This window comes from Phacochoerus africanus, chromosome 4 (assembly GCF_016906955.1).
Source record: "Phacochoerus africanus isolate WHEZ1 chromosome 4, ROS_Pafr_v1, whole genome shotgun sequence".
NCBI classification, from domain to species: domain Eukaryota; kingdom Metazoa; phylum Chordata; class Mammalia; order Artiodactyla; family Suidae; genus Phacochoerus; species Phacochoerus africanus.
In genome coordinates this window covers 112,129,945-112,145,268 of record NC_062547.1, presented here as the reverse complement: position 1 = coordinate 112,145,268, position 15,324 = coordinate 112,129,945, and positions in this window count along the sequence as shown.

The following is a 15,324-nucleotide window of genomic DNA, read 5'->3' as shown; positions in this document are numbered from 1 at the left end:
TATTATGAGCAGATGTTCATGTTGTATATATTAGCTATGATAAATTCACTTTTCCCCTCTTTCTCGTTTTTTTTTAGATGAATTGAAAACAGCAGTGACAAAGTTTAACTTAAGTTTATAGCATATAAATTGCTACAATTTTGCACATGGTAATATTTGAATTATGCAGTTAAGAGGCATCAGTGGTATAAGCATTTCAAACCTTGCTCACAGGAGGGAATAAAAACCATCAGTAGCAACATTTTTGAATCATCAGTATGTTAATGTGTATATGATGGTAGCGACCTTCTCCACTAAACAACGTATGTGTAGATCTTCTTTTAACCAATGAGTAATATGGCATAAACAAATTAAAAGTGGTGTCACATGACTTCACAGTCAAGTAACCAGAATATAATTAGTTTGATTTAATCTGGAAAGCAAATTCATTATTGCCAAGACAGTGATTCAGTGCTCTGTGCTAAATGGACTAGATGTGGATGTTTAACAGTCAATTTGCACCATGTGTTTCTGTTAAAAAAAAAAAATCAAACTATGGTTGTAAGGAAGCTCTTTAAGATTTCAGAACTGAATGGGGAACTTGGTAGAAAAAGCAAATAAATACAAGTGTTCTGTAGTCACAGTAAGAGTTAGCTGAACGCTTATTCCATGGAAAGTAACCCTGTCTCTACAGTAGATTTATGTCTGTCATCACTGGCTCACAAATCCTTGCAACATTTAAGATACTAATGATTTGGGTGCCATGTGGAATAACATAATGAACTACACATGTTTAATGGAAACACTTTCATTATCAGTCTTAATTTATTTCAGAATCTCTTATAGAAACTCTCCACTATCAAGCCTTCTGTGAAAAAATATTGAAAAATCCAATAAAACTCCAGACATTTATATTGCTTTCATAGAACATAAAATAACAGTTTCTTAAATTTGTATAACTTTTCACATTTTTACTATGCTTCTATCCATACTGGTTCATTGGACCTTCATTATATTGGCATGACCTAGTCAGGGCAGGTGAAATTACACCCATTTTACATATGAAACAACTGAGACTCAGAGATATAAAGTCCTCTATTTATGGTCACTCTGCTAATAAGAGATGAAAAGAGGAATAGAAGACAATTTTTCTGGTTTTGAGATAAAATCTCTTTATAAATTCTTGTTTGTTCTCTATATTAAATATGCTTTTTACTCAGCTAATGAAGGTTACCTTAGTCTTTATGAAAGAGACAACTAAAAATCTTTCTGAGATTGATAATGACTAAGGATAGTTCAAAGCATGGAATTTATATATTTCTTGAAATGTAGCTAAAGCTTCAGGATATATTCTAGCATCATTCCAAAACAATTCCTATAAAGCTTGATTCCTGTTTTCAAAAATTACAGGTTCTAAGAGGCTCGTGTACTCAGGGTAAAGCCAAATATTTAGATATACCAAACAGGACTGCAAGTCTTGTAAGAACAGCCTTTCTATGAGATTTCAGTGGTAGACCATCACATTCCCATCAGTTAAATATTTTAGAGAAGATAAATAAAAAGCAATTTGTGACTAACAACAATTTTGATCTGGGCAAGAAGTCATATTTTATGGCAAGTAATTTGGATGATTTGAATTTGAATACACAATGAAATTCAAATAATCAAATACTGGGGTAGTTCAACTAACAGACACTTTGTATTAATGTTTTCAGAGTTTTCCAAGGTGTCATTGGTATGATTCCCATTGACTTTAATACAAGTTCCTTGCATAAAATAAGAAGTATATAAAAATTTGATGATGGGCTATAGTAACATCATAGCTTTTCCATCAATTGAATAAAATATACTTGACTGTACTCAGCTTAGAGCTCAGAAAAACACATGCTGAAGAAGAGACTAACTGAAAGTGTTTTATGGCAGTGTCCCTTTATTTGATCATTAAGAGTCGACATATAACATTGGTTGAGTAAAAGATCTAGGAGTATTTGAGACAATCAGATATAGAAGTAGATACAATATTTTAAAATAATTCTCTAACTTTTATAAAAATATACAGAATCTAAGTACTGTATATTGTATGAATAAACTGTAAACCTATTAGAATTAATTTTTCTTATTGCATATCCTTCATATTCTATAATAAATGGCACAGAGTTTAATTTATATCCAGGGGATATTTCAAAATGTAAATTACCAGGTCAAAACCCAGACATGCTAAATTAGAATTTCCAGGACTAACACTGGGAAACTTTTATTAAAAAGAAAAAAAATGGTTTCTAGGGGATTCTGATAATTAGCTTGGTTTAGGGGTTCACTGAAGCTAATTTACCAAAATTTTCTATTCTTCATTTTGGCTCCCCACTTTTTTCCCACAGACTTTGCGATTCTAAACAGAAATTACACTTTAAATACCCCATTTTCACTGATAATTCCCATTCTGTGATCCTCTTGGTTCCTCTACATTTTGTTCACTATTGCTTCCCCCAGGCTCTTAACTTTTCTTTGAATATCTGCATATCCTTTTTCATCATTCTCATTCTCATTCTCTTTCTCATTCTACTTTTGTTAACAACTTTGAGTTTTCCAAGCATTTTTGTAAGAAGCATTCAGGCTATCTACTTTCCTATGTAAACTTTGTAACTTGAGTGTACTCATGCAACTAGAGAAAAAACCCAGCAAGGCTGAAAGTCATGTTTTGCGGAACTAGTCTAAGCAAATGAAAATATGCATGATAACTCATTCATCCATGTATCCACCAAATGTTTACAGGCTTATATGATGTGTCTTAGTGTTGTGCTACATTCTGAGGATTCACTGATAAATAAGACACACTTAACTCCTATTCTCATGGAAACTCTATTCTTATAAGAAAATCAAAAGTAACCTATTAGGCAAACAAATAATTTCAGGTAGCTGTAAGTGCTTTGAAGAAATATATAGCAAAGTGAGATGTTTATCTTGGTACAACCAAAATAGCTAATAATTGAGAAAACTTTAAATTATTGTGTATCAGCCTGAAAGAATATTATTCAATCATTTAAAGTTCACTATGATAAAGATTTTGCCACTAAACATGGAAAATACTTATGATTTGATATTTATTGAAAAAAGTATAAAAGTATATGATTTTGTCTCTGCAAAGAGTGTAGAGAAGAAAGTATCGTTGGAAGAAAATCCATTTTTGAGAGCATGTTATTTTTACAGTTATAATGTTACTTTGGATTGATTTATTAAAGAGAGTAAAATGTGAAAAAATATAGTTTATTTGATGTCCTGTTAAGCAAAGAGTTCCATTATCTGGCTCATCTCTCTACCACAGCATTTTATTTTTCATAATGGTGAACATGAGGCTTTAAAGTATATTTTGAGTCATCAAAGATAATACTTTACTTCAGCATAATTTCTGTGCTAAGTGTATTTTATTGTGGTTTAATTTTTCATAATCAGTGATATATGCATGGAATTAAGTAGAGTAATAATCTATTAACCAGAATATTTGATTAACTAGAGTACATCATTTCCCGATACCCTAGATAAAAGTGTTATTTATAGGCAAAAATAAATAAATTAAACCTCAACTCCAACTACTTTTTGTTACCCTTCAATTTCTTAGAGGATGTTGGTTACAGAATTAGAATCCTGCAGAGGTATCTTGAGAGCACAGAAATCTGTCTCTTCATTTCACTTGAGTGCCTGCTCCTTTCCTGTCACTGGATATTGGTGATTAGGAATTGTTTAATGTGTTTTATAATTTTTGTCTGAAAGTATATTGGTTCATTCAAAACATACAGTATTTGGTGCAAGACTATATCAAATGATTATAAGGTGCCTTGCTGAATTAAAAATTGCCTTTGTGGATAAAAATAATGATATTATATATGTATACCGAAAATTTTAGTTCCCAACTTAAAAAAAATAAAATCCTAAATATGCCTTAGGATCAAAGATATATGCTACATCTTATACAGAGTTCAAAATTTTATTTCCAGGTAACTCAAATATAATAAAATTCTAGCATATATCCTGGGCTGATACCTGAAGGCAGCCATGGCAGAGAGCAATTTCTGAACAGAGGTCTATTCCACTCTGAGGTAGATTTCTCACCAAGGTGTAGCGAAATGAAAAAAAATAAACAAAAGGAAATAATTAGTTTTTCTCAACAATTTTTTTTTCACTTTAAAGAATAAAATGTCCTTTTTTTGTGTGAATTGATGATTATCATTAGGTGGGCTTCTTGTCTTAATGTGCTTGATAAAATAAAACCAGTAACCTATGGCAGCCTCAAAAATATTTTTTAAAAGTTTTTGAATTCATGGAACTCAATGAGTAGCAATGGTCAGGTGGGACTAAAAATGGACTTATTGTCAACAGAACTGGCACTGGTTCAGCAATTAATAGCTCTGTGTTCTTGAATACATCTGCATCTCCATTCCTTCATTTATAGAATGAATCCTGTACCAAGTGCATTGACAATACTGCATTAATGAAGCATTTATTTTTCACACATACCTGCTCTGTAACCACTGCAACTTTTAGATGATTATGTTATATTATCTATATTATTTAATTCCATTTTTTTCTCAGCCATCTGATGGAAGGAATATTCATCAGGGCTAACTTCCCTTTAAACCTTGAAGTTCCATTTGATGAATTCCTCACGGAAGTTCTAAGATTCTTTTGTAAGCATCTTGTATGATGTGGTACCATATTAATCACTTTCTTATCAATCCTTATTCCAGATTAAGAAATCTTTCTGAGCACATGGGCTTTGAACTCTTTGTCTCTTCTTAGTTGTACACTTGGAGGCTTTTTCATAAAAGCTGTTAGTTAGCATAAATACTGAGGAAGACATACTTTGGCCTGTATATAGGGTTTATTGAATTCATGTGATATCTTGTGTTGTTCATTGCTGTAATGTGTTACTTTGGAAATCGATGCTGTTTGTCATTCAACTCTCTGAGTGACACATCGTCATGGCACTCTGAATGCCAACTAACATGGATTACAGAGTAAACATACAGTGTAGAAACCAAAGTCCTCAAGCCTACAAATGATAATTAGCTCAGCAAGAATATAGGACCCTAAAGGAACATGAAGAGAAATAACCTTTCAAAACTGAAGAAGGAGATATAATTACCCCCCTATATTTTGAATCAAAAGGCTTTTTACCCTAGGAAACCATTAGAATAAAAAATGAAAATTTGTGAGTTCAGTATTATTTTTAATGGAATAAATTTTCAGGTAGAATGTCAATTTATTTTTGAGCATGCAATCTTTAATTTTTTGTCTTTTTAGGAATACACCCATGGCATATAGAGGTTCCCCAGGCTAGGGGTCGAATTGGAGCTGTAGCTGCTGGCCTGCACCACAGCCACAGCAATGCGGATCCAAGCTAGGACTGTCAGCTACATCACAGCTCATGGCAATGCCAGCTCCTTAACCCACTGAGTGAGGCCAGGGACTGAACCTGCGTTCTTACAGATACTGGTCAGATTCGTTTCCACTGGGCCACGATGGGAACTCCGTGAGCATGCAATCTTGCTGAATCTAAAACTCTCACATATAGCACTTTTAAATTTGATCTCTTGGCTCGTCAAGAATTTCCATACTACTCTTCTAAAATAAGATATCTACCCAATAATGAAAGCATTTACCTTAAATTCTGTATTTAAATTACTACTTAGAATGACTGCTGAAATTAATCTAATTTCAAGTTATATACCTTTAAATAGTTTTTTTTTTATTTTGACAACATGGTTTCCTAAGCTATGATTAGTTCAGGGATTTTGTGGGTGTAATGTACAAGATAAGCAGGTTGAAAAGTTTTTTGACTTATCAAAACTACATTTTTAGAAGTAAAGAAATGTAGCTTTCTTGACAGGCATTTCCATAATTATTTGTAGAATTTTCTGAGCTGTTTGACAGGTTCCCATTTGTCTTTAAAATAAAGACACTATAGGGAGAATGACCTCAGACCTTCCAGATAGTTTAAAAATCTTTCATGAACAGACAGTATTTAGGCCAGAAGGGAAAAATTGATACTTTTCAGATTTTTAGGTCATACCATAAGGTTACTACTCCAAATCCACAGAAATTTTGGCTCTAAGGGACATTTTTTGACATCATTCTTACTCTCTCTGAATTAACATTTAAATATTTATGCAATTTTTCAGTCTAGAAGAGGAACTGTAAGACTTCCCTGAATGAGAGGTTAAGCAAAGGTTATGATGTTACAAATTAGAACTAAATAGGACACTGATACTGAGAAACTGGAATCCTGTTAGTTAGACTAATAATGAATCAAGTCAATGAGACAAAGGGTCCCTAAAGGTGAGGTTTGCTGGAGTCTGAATATAAATGGCCATATTATTAACACATCCATTCATGAAAATGCTGTAATACTAGTTTATGCGACAGAAAAGACAAAGTATGAGTCAGTGTGAAGGTATGGATAAAGGAGAATTATTCATACGTCTCAATTAAAAAAAATTGAATAAAGGGGTAAATAAGCTTATCTAATTTATAATATATTTTTCCGTATTTTCCCACACTGAATAAATAGGAATTTTGCATTGTTTTATTTCAGTAGAGTAATCTTATTGATTTATTTAAAATAAAACATTAAAAAGAGCTTAACAATTTCCAGGATCTATTTGGAACATTAATTGGTAACATATCCTTTCTTATAAACAATTCTCACTGTCTGGTACATTTCTGCCTATAAATATCAAGAAACAAATAATTTGAAGACTGTATGATTTTTTGTCTCTTTAGCCAAAGTTTTTATCCAGGATCTTAAGTATCAGTGAAAATAGACTGTTTTCCCAGGCTGCAATTTTGAAGACACTTCAGAGGTATTCAGAATGCAATTTGAACATTTCCTCAAATTTAAACATCTTTATCACTTTGTATCAGAAGATATTTTGTATCTAGAAGATTATTTCTCTGTGCAATTAATCTTTGTAGAAATGGCATCCAGTGATCAAAGATGTTGGAAGTTAAAGTTCTACTACGTTTGGGAGTTCCCGTCATGGTGCAGTGGTTAACGAATCCGACTAGGAACCATGAGGTTGTGGGTTCGGTCCCTGCCCTTGCTCAGTGGGTTAATGATCCGGCGTTGCCGTGAGCTGTGGTGTAGGTTGCAGACGCGGCTCGGATCCCGCGTTGCTGTGGCTCTGGTGTAGGCTGGTGGCTACAGCTTCGATTCAACCCCTAGCCTGGGAACCTCCATATGCCGTGGGAGCGGCCCAAGAAATAGCAACAATAACAACAACAACAAAAGACAAAAAAAATAAAAATAAAAAATAAAGTTCTACTAAGTTTGGACCTGAAGAAAACAGGCTGGTAGCTGAAGTTACCAACTTCATCCTAAGTGTATTGAGTGAAATGATTTTTTATGAAGCTTAACATAAAAACAAACCTACTTTGCCCCCAAACTTGGTTATCTTTTTCTGCAATGCTGTAAGAAATCATACTGTGCTGCAAATGATATTGTTGCAGTAACATTTAATGTTGTTTATTGAAACTTGAAGTTTAAAAATTGAATTAGATTCACATTGTTCTGCTTTAGCAAACTTTATCTGGAATGTAATGCCAATAAAATTTCTACAAACACTCATTTATACTTTCTGATGTTTTAGTAGATAAGCCTAGACACACATTAATTTTAATTTAATATATGTGAAGTTCTTTGTCTCACTCTTTCCAAAACAAAATAATTTAAATATATTTAGGCCCAATGAAAAGCTACTTTTGAATGAACATTGCAACTGAGTTAAACACTATAAATATTAACCATATATTTATTTTGCACCCATTTTGAATCAAGTTCTGTGTCAAGTTATGCAAATATAATGATGTGCTAAGAAGATGAAGCATGCTGCCTAATATTACTGGAAATGATTAGTAATCAATAATTTGCCCTGAAGTCAGTCAAAATCCTACAAACTCTTTTACAATCTAGAATTTTTTAAATTCTATCTCACCATTGTCCTGCTCAAAGACTTCATATTTTAAAAGACTTTGCTAATAAATCAAACTATACATCTTAAGAAATAAAATTTCCTACTTAAAAATTAGCAAAATATATGCACTGCTGACAAATTTCCAATTTTATTAGCAAAACCATTTTCCCATAATGAATTAAAACTGATGAAACATTTTCTTGAGCAAATAAATATGCTTTAAGAATTTTGAGGGAGTTCCCGTCGTGGCGCAGTGGTTAATGAATCCGACTAGGAACCATGAGGTTGCGGGTTCGGTCCCTGCCCTTGCTCAGTGGGTTAAGGATCTGGCATTGCCGTGAGCTGTGGTGTAGGTTGCAGATGCGGCTCGGATCCCGCGTTGCTGTGGCTCTGAGGTAGGCCAGTGGCTACAGCTCCGATTAGACCCCTAGCCTGGGAACCTCCATATGCCACGGGAGTGGCCCAAAGAAATAGCAAAAAGACAAAAAAAAAAAAAAAAAGAATTTTGAAAGTGTTCATACATTCTGGGGAAACTCTCAGATTGGATCCTGAAATAACTAAGTGTTGCTTGAATGTTTCTAGGTTCTTTGTTGGAATGGCCTTTGGTATTATCAGTCAATGCACATAGAACTCTCAGAACTGCATTTTATTTATTTATTTATTTTTGTTGTTGTTGTTGTTGCTGCTGCTATTTCTTGGGCCGCTCCCGCGGCATATGGAGGTTCCCAGGCTAGGGGTCCAATCGGAGCTGTAGCCACCGGCCTATGCCAGAGCCACAGCAACGCGGGATCCGACCCGCGTCTGCAACCTACACCACAGCTCACGGCAACGCGGGATCGTTAACCCACTGAGCAAGGGCAGGGACCGAACCCACAACCTCATGGTTCCTAGTCGGATTTGTTAACCACTGCGCCACAACAGGAACTCCCAGAACTGAATTTTAAAATGTGTTTTCTCTTTTGCAAATTCCTTCATTCCATAGTCATCCCCCTGCTGGCTTCTCAAACACTACACATAGTCCAATATAAAGGGGTATTTTCACTTCCAATCCTTCATAACCCAGGTGCAGGGTTTGATAAAACTGACAACCCTAATCTCTTGCCTTGAATTTTATAGTCATTTTCTCCCATTTTTTCGTCTTCTTCCTTTGGTTCTTTGATTAATCTTATTCCTATTCCTTATACATAAATGATAATTTTTTCTCCTAGGAAAAGTATTTTTGATTAATTTCTGTTCACAACTCATACATTCGCCTTAGCAACTCTCATTTTCACTGATGACATCGTCAAACACCATTTACAATTCTGGAGGACTCCCAAATGTACATTTTCCATCCTTCTGGTTCCAGACCCATATCCCCCATTGCTTGCTGGAAACATTCATGTGGATATTGTAGGTCTTATCTATAGCTAAACTCCTACATTGAACTACTTTACCTCCTACAAACATATACAAACATGCATGTGGACAATCAAAACTTGTTTATCTTCTGTATTCTTAATCTTTCTACAGTGATTAGTATTAACTTGTCCTTGAGTCCTCATTATCCCTAATTTCCACACCCAATTTATCACAAAGTCCAGTCAGAACTTTCTTTTGTCTCTACGATTTCCTCTACTTCCTCTTAGTTTCTTATTCCTTCCTTTGTTGCACAAACACGTTTTGATCTCTATATTAGCTTGCAAGGACGGCTTTAACAAGTACCACAAACTGGGCTGTTTAAGCAATGGAAACTTACTGTCTTATAGTTCTGGAGCCTAGAACTCGGAAATCAAGGTGTCAGCAGAGTTAGTTCCTTCTGAGTCCTGTGATGGCTGTCTTCTCCATGTGTCCCCTTCCTCTGTATCTGTTACTGTGTCCAATTTTCCCCTCTTTATAAGGACACTAGTCATATTGGATTAGGCAATTCAATTGTCATCTGGCTTACCCTAATGACATCATTTAACTTGATTACTCTTGTAAAGTAACTTCCCCCAAATAAGATCATATTCTGAGGTATTGGAAGTTAGAACACATATGGTGGGGGGGGAGAGGTTACACAATTCAACACATAGCAAGCTCCTACTATGTGGCAGACACTGTTTTAGGCACTGAAGATACCATGCAGAGGGAAAGATTTCTTAACTTGTAGATCTTAAAATCTAGGGGTGAGAAACAGATGAGGAATTATCCTTCAACATAAACAAAATAATTTTAACTGGTGATAAGTGCTATGGATAAAAGATGATATTGTTACTTTATTTAGATTTTTATGATAACTTCCTACCTCTCTTTGTCACTCCCAACTCTGTCCATCCACTGCATGACTTTGCCTTTACAGTTCAGTAATAGCATTTAGAATTTTGTCCCACACATTATCTGTATACTCGTCTGTCTCTAAAATTAGTGAGCTCTGTGAGGGCTCATATCTATTCCTCCAACACATAGCATAAGGTCTGGCATTTTTATTAAGTGTTTGTTGAATAAATTCACCTTATAGTCACTATCCTGCCACAGGAAGCAAACTCAAATAGGAATAAATATCATAAAAGCATTACTCTTTAAGGAGTGATACTTTTTTGGCTTTCCCACTTTAAATAAAAGAATGGTTAATAAGGAGGTGTCTATGTAGTTTAGATGTCATACTGTAAACACAACCTAAAGGATTAATTAGTTCAGGGCTTTATGGTGATAAGAAAAAGATTAAACAGCACGGCTGGGCATTTGTCACAGCTGTGATGCAGGTTCAATCCCTGGCCTGAGAAATCTGCATGGTGCAGGTGCAGCCAAAAAATAAATAGATAAATAAATTGTATAGCTGAACTTGCTTTGTAGAATAAAAACAAGAGATGAGAGAGGAACGCTAGTTACCTGTAGAGTGACTTATTTTTAAATTAACATACTCTCAAATACTGATAGAATTGTCTATGGTTTTCCACATTAGGGATCGGTGGAAAACCCTTAGCCATACGTGGCTTAGTCAAACATTGTCTTTTCTACAGTTTAGGCCTAAATTTTCTTCTTGGGTAGGTCTGTTACTAATGATCATCTTTGGTATGTCATGCACAATTTGGCTCTGCTGTATAAAAACATTCTCAGACCTTGCTTATTTATTTACCTAAAGTCTACTCTTGATGGATGATTTATATCAATGGTATTTCTGAGCAGTCTTTCTTTCTTTCTAGTAAAAACAGTTAAGGCTTTTGATCAGGATGGGCTTTGGTATCTCTTTGCTTTCTCCTTTCACGATCCCTCCTTGATGATGACTGGGGTATAACTAGCCTCAGTGGAAAAATAACAAAAGGAACTTCTATATAAAAGTTAAGCTGAAAAAGACAACCCCACTGGAAAGAATATAAATTCCATGGTAATATCTACGTCTGCTTAAATTCTGTAGGGCCTCTTTGCGCAAGTGTTGCCTGGCCTTGTATAAGTGACAATATCTGCTGTTCTTCCCAATACTACTGAATGATAGAGGAGAAAACACTTGGCAAAGTGAAAAGTGTTAGGTAAGTGGAAATAGTAATACAACTATGATGACTTATTTAGGAGCAAATGGCTGATGTATAATGAACAAGTTTGAAGACAGAGCTTGACTTGAATTTCTGCCCTGAGAGACTGTGTTTCTTTGATTGCGTTGAGTTCATGCATTTTAAGAATAGAAGACAAGACATATATAAGCCTATGAGTGTTCCCACTCTCTACCACCATCTGCCAAATATATATATTTGCTGCACAACCAGAGGAAGGGGTAGCTTGAAGCCAGAGGAGATTTGCTGCACAGAAATTGGGGACACTAAGCTGAGAGTGAAAATTGTTATAATGGAGTGCAAATTAGAGGGGAATTGTGAGAGAGCAGAATAAAAAGTGTGTAACAAAAACCCCTGGAGGTTTGTAGGGTGATGTGTTATGATGTGGCTGCAGTTTTCAAAAGAAATGGGTCTTGGAAAAAAAGATATTTGACAAAATGTCTTTGTAAGCTAAAAATTGGATCCCTCTTAATGTTCCTTTAAAACCTGAAATAAATATTGGATTTCCTTTTTAATTATTTAAAAGCTGGATTTTCTCTCTTGAAATCTACTCCATCCATTGACTGGATAATGTAGAGGTCATTACTTAGGTTTCAGTTATAAATATGAAGGTAAATAAATAATAAGTCTTTTCCTAAGAATTTGGGTATACCGAGTCTGGCATTTGAATTTACCAGCTTCAACATTATGTTACATTACATTACTGAGCTCTAAGTGTTAGTAGTCAAAGTTTTGGACAATAATTGAAGTAAAATCAGAAATGTTGATCCTTGGATTCCAAGAGAAACTGGTATTTCCATCATTTGTCTTTAGCAAGAGCCACTATCAAGAAATGACTAAATGTAAATTTGGGGCTTTGGGAGAAACATTCCTGCTTCCAGGCTACTGGGGCGTCGTCTATTAAATTACTTCTCCAGCACTCAGACCTGAGATGCCAAATCTTTATAAATTTAGGATTCGAGTCAGAAGAAGAGTCCAACCTATTTTAGTTATTAGCCAAAATGGTGCAGAATGCCACCTGTGAAAATCAGCCTTCTTTCACTAGCTGCATCTGCAGGACCAATTTCTAAAGGTTAAGAAATCCTCCAATCTCTTTTTTAGTTAAGGTAATGTAAATTGCTTATCTGTCAGCATAGTGTAAACAGAAGAGTGCTGAAGAGACTTCATCCTTTTATCACTTTCCTTTTATACTTTTGGAAGACTCTAAATCTCACCATTACTCCCCCTTTTTTGGTGACAACCAATTTTGGCCACTGATAAATATAATTAAATGTTGTTAGAAAAGTGACATATTTTGGCTTACTAGAGTTGCCTCTACCTGAATTAGTTTACCAAATTAATAAATCAGAGCCCTCAGGAAATAAGGAAGGAACAAGGTCTGAAAAAGGAGAGGTAAGCAGAAGGGTTAAGTGAACAGGACAGAGAGTAAAGGAAAATTATGGAAAGAATGGTGTGGGGGAATTAGGAATTTGTGGAGAAAAAGACTCCTTCAGGATTTGATCTAAGATCAATTCTGTCCTTAACAAGTAACTAGAAAAAAAAATCCAGCTATTTTTTTTCTTTAAAATTAACTGTATGTGTTTCTCTTTATTAATTTACTGCAAAGAGTTTTAACCCAAACTTTCCTGTTGATGATAACTGGTTTATTTCAAGAAAATAACAAAACAGAAACAAACAAAATTCTTGGGATTTCATACTTTGTACATATAGAGGTAAATATTAAAGAAGTTATTTCAGTAAATTCTTGATGTATGTAAAATATATCTTAAATAGTTCTGACGTTGTAGTGGAAGGAGTGGTAAAACAGAAGATTTATTACCTTATTCCTACAGAGTTTATTTTATTCATACAGAAATGCAATGTTAGGCTCTTGTACTCCTATTGAAAATAGCATCTTAGAATGCATGGAAAGAAGACCCTAAGCATTTTATTTAATTTGATCTGAAATCCACATGCTGTCACTTAGAGAGATCAAGTATAAGATCCTGGCGGGTATAAAATGTGCTCCACATGGTCCTATTTAGAAAGATGCCTCAAATGTGAGTTTTCACAAGTTCCATAAAACACATTTTCACACCAAATTTGATACAGACATGTATTACAAAATCTCCCTATTGCTATTTGAATATAGAATGGAAAAGTTTCCCTTGAGTTTGCAAGAGTGTTTTCAAACATAGATAGAGAAAGTATTAACATCTGCCACTTGAAACTCCATTGTGGCAGTTAAACTTTCAAAGAGATCATAGTAGACAATACATCATTCCTTAAGGTAGATCCAGTGGAATTTTACATATACAAAAGAGAGTTTTTAAAAGGTTCTCTCATTAATTTCTTTTTCTTTCTTTCTTTTTTTTTTTTTTTTTTTTTTTTTTAGGGCCACACTCATGGCACAGGGAAGTTCCCAGTCTAGGGGTTGAATCAGATCTACAGCTGCCGGCCTATGCCACAGCCACAGCAATGTGAGATCCCAGCCTCATCTGTGACCTATACCACAGATCACAGCAATGCTGGGTCCCAGCCCACTAAGCGAGGCCAGGGATTGAACCCACATTCTCATAGATACTAGTTGGATTTGTTTTCCCTGAGCCACAATCCTCATTAATTGCCAAATTAAAAATGACTTCCACTACATGTAGAGTGCTGTTATCTCAGGTGAGTGGGATTGGAGGGACAAGAGGACCAGCTGGGTCCTGTGTCAATGTATGAATTTGTCCAATTTGTGGAGCTGTCAAGGGAGCTTTATCTACGAGGCCGTCAGCCACATAGTACACATTCTTTAGCTTATAGGAGAGTGTGTGGGCATCTATATAAGACGCAGTGTCTGGTGATTCTGGACTTTTTGATTGAGTGCTGGAGTAGTGGAAGGGAGCCAGCATGGTACATATGGTTCACACAAACAACACAAGAGAGCACACAAACACGTCCTCACAGACACAGAGATCTTACCATGGACGCTCCTGTCCAAACCACACTCGGGCATCACTTAAACATATATGCTCTTAAGGGTGTGAGGGAAAGCACTAATTTTTAAGTGTTTGCTTTTTTTCTGGAGAAAGGGTCTACCTATTTTGAATTCACACAAAGGCATCTTACAGAGTAGTGGCAGTCCTGGGTAAATGAGGGGACATTTTAATATTCATACACTTCTATATTGCTTGTTTTACTTTTAAAAATCATTTAAATTTTGTATTTTTATATTTAAAGGCAATAAATTTAAATAAATAAAAAGCAAAGTTGATTTTATAAGAGGTACACCATAATGTCATAATACTGCTCTATATTTACAGTATCTCTCTGGAAATCCCGAAAGGAGGCTTCTTACTGTGCTGCAACAGAAGTCTGTTTTGTGGGTGAAATGACTGTGTTTCAACAACATGCACATGAATCTTGGATTAACACAGCTTGTGTATGTAAGCAATACTGTGATGAGGGCTTCTAAAAGATGTGGACATAACTATAGTGTCTCATTGATATCAGACTGACCTAAGCCATTCCGAGTTGAGCCTATACAGAGATGCAAAACATGTGATTGTGTCATGCATGGGCAGGTGCCTGTGAAATCACAAAGCTCTCTAAGGCATACTCCAGGAGAGGTACATCTGTTGCAATGTCTAAGGTTTCTCCAATTACATCTTGGTTAAATAGTCAGTCATTCAGCAAGTATTAATTTAGCATTCACCAGATATCAGGGGAAGAAGGACATGCTGGCCTTGATCCCGATCTTTTGCCTGAGCTTATACTCCATGTGTTTCCCAGCATTGTCAGTAACAGCATTTCCCTCAAGACGGTCAGAAGAGCATACTGTCCAGCCAGCCAGCTGCTACGCATCTCACAGCAAGTCATTTCTAGTTCAGTGCTAGGTGCAAGTC